This window comes from Phyllobates terribilis, unplaced genomic scaffold (genome assembly GCF_046119375.1).
Source record: "Phyllobates terribilis strain yellow unplaced genomic scaffold, ASM4611937v1 Scaffold_4__5_contigs__length_816908805, whole genome shotgun sequence".
Taxonomy (NCBI): domain Eukaryota; kingdom Metazoa; phylum Chordata; class Amphibia; order Anura; family Dendrobatidae; genus Phyllobates; species Phyllobates terribilis.
Genome location: NW_027362764.1, coordinates 51,827,748 through 51,830,080, shown reverse-complemented (window position 1 = coordinate 51,830,080; position 2,333 = coordinate 51,827,748). Strand labels below are relative to the sequence as shown.

Below are 2,333 nucleotides of genomic sequence, written 5' to 3'. Positions count from 1 at the left end.
GGTACACATGAATTGGCCAATTTATGCGCTAAGAATTCTCATTTATTTCTATTTTCTAGAGCAGTAATGCAATTCAAATTTCATATATTTCATGTTTGCATGCTATAGCGCTACAGAGTGCTACTCTATTTGTTAGTTATATATAGAGATGGCTACTCTTAGTAAGCACCTGTACAGACCAGTTTTCTGTTTTGGAAGTGACTGTCAGTCTTTTGATAGCTGTTGTTAATAACCAGGGAACATTTTGGGCTAATGGTCCCTTTACCTGGCTAATAATATCAGCCCCCCAGCAGACGGCTTTCCCTCTGCTGGTTATGAAAATTTGGCCAGAGCCCACACTGTTTTTTTAGTTTAATTCTTTATTTTACACATAATGTACACTGGGTATGCTGACTACAACTTCCATCATTGTCTCCTCCTCGCGCTGATCTCAGGCAACAATGATGTGAGCTGCATTCAGCTCCCAGCGCCTGTCCGGCACTCCGGCATTCAAACGTCCCGCATTAGAGCTACCGTGAGACCCGGTGGCTTGAACTCCGGTAACCTTGTAGAGTTCAAAGCCACCGGGTCTACCGGCAGCTGCAAGGCCCAGAAACCTCATGGGTAACTTTGAGGAACATTTTAGGTTTTGGGAGTTTCCAGCTGTTGGAACACCTAGATGCTGTGAACTAAGGTTACCTTAGGTGTGTATTTTACTGTACTTGTTAATAAAAAAAAAAAAAGAAGTGGGGTCCCTCGTCATTTTCATAATCAGCAAAGGGAAAGTCAATGGCTGGTGGCTGATATTAATGTTCTGGGAACAGGCCAATACCCATAAAGGTTCCCAGGCTATTAATATCAGTGCTCAGCTGATTGCTTAGCCTTTACTGATTATTAAAGGGGAGACCCCAAACAAAAATTGATGTGGGGTCCCCCTTTATTCACTAACCATCAAAGGCTAAACAGACAGCTGGGGGCTGATATTTAATAGCTTAGGAAGTGGCCATGGTTATTGTCCACCTCCTAGACTAAAAACATCAGCTCTCAGCTGCTCCAGAATTGGTGCATCAATAAAATATACCAAATCTGATGCTTAGCATCCACTCTTCCCACTTACCCTGATGTGATGACAAGTGGGTAAATGATTGTGGGGTTGACGTCAGCTGTTTTATGGCCGCTAACATCAAGCCCACAAGTTAGTAATGGAGAGGCATCTATAAGACGCCCTATTACTAACCCAATAGTCAGATTGTAAAAAAAACCACCCAGAATAAAGTCCTTTATTTGAAATAAAGACAAACACTCCTTTATTGAAATAAAAATAAAAAAGTATTATACTCACTTGTACACCTATTTCACCGAAGCCCTTGTCCCCAGTAAAAGAGAAAAATTTTTTAAAAACCACCATAATGCTCACCTTAATACCTAATCCCTGATGCCCTTGTCACCTGTAAACGAGAAAAAATAGTAATCCACCATAATACTCACCTGTCCGCCGTGAATATAATCCATACTGTCCCACGACAATCCGGATGACTTAGAGAGCAGTCACATCACACAAGAGTGTAATCTCTCCTGCAGGCGATGCCGCCTTTCTGCCGCCGCTGATGGCCTGGAACCAATCATGAGGCTTAAGCAATATCAGGAGATCATCATAGGGTGCAGTGCTTGTCACAGTGCGTATCTGGGAGGTAAGTGCTCTGTGCTTTCTTCTTATTTGACTGGGACAATAGAAAAGTGCCATCCAGTAGGGAACAATCTCTTTAAAATATGCAAAAAGCAGAATTGCATTTTTTTTAATCTGTTCAATAAAAGGCATAAAAAATAAAATCGCCTCCTTTTTTCCCCATATTTTAAATATAAACAAATAATAAAAAATTAAAGAAAAATAGTTTTGTCTTGTCCCTTATAGTCCAGACTATTAGAATATGATGCTATTTATGCTGCATGATTATAAAAGAGCAAAAATAATAGAGAAAATCTATTAGTAGTCATAGATTAGTGTCTCTTGGAGATGAGAACAAATCCCTGGGTGTCCATACAGGGGATGTAGCTCAGTGGTAGAGCACATGCTTTGCATGTATGAGGCCCTGGGTTCAATCCCTGGCATCTCCATGTTTTGTGATACCAAAAGCTAGTAAAGTCTCCAAAAAATATTCAGAAATCTGATACGTGTGAGTATACAGCGGCTCGTCTGTCTGGGTGTAACACAAAAACTGCACTCAGCACTAAATATCAGGTATTTGCTTTTGAAAATGTTATGCAGAGTGATTGTTGGACAGTAGGGGGCAGTGTAATCAGCACAATACACCTACATACATCGCTAGAGACTAGAGAGGAGGAAATCAGTTTTC

The 2,333-nt window shown here is 40.7% G+C and overlaps 1 non-coding gene across 1 annotated transcript; it reads left to right on the top strand.

The window, feature by feature from the left end:
- Positions 1-2,022: 2,022 nt before the first annotated feature.
- On the top strand, positions 2,023-2,094 carry TRNAA-UGC (transfer RNA alanine (anticodon UGC)). Its single transcript has one exon. It is a non-coding gene; the product is annotated as a tRNA-Ala (tRNA).
- Positions 2,095-2,333: the final 239 nt, after the last annotated feature.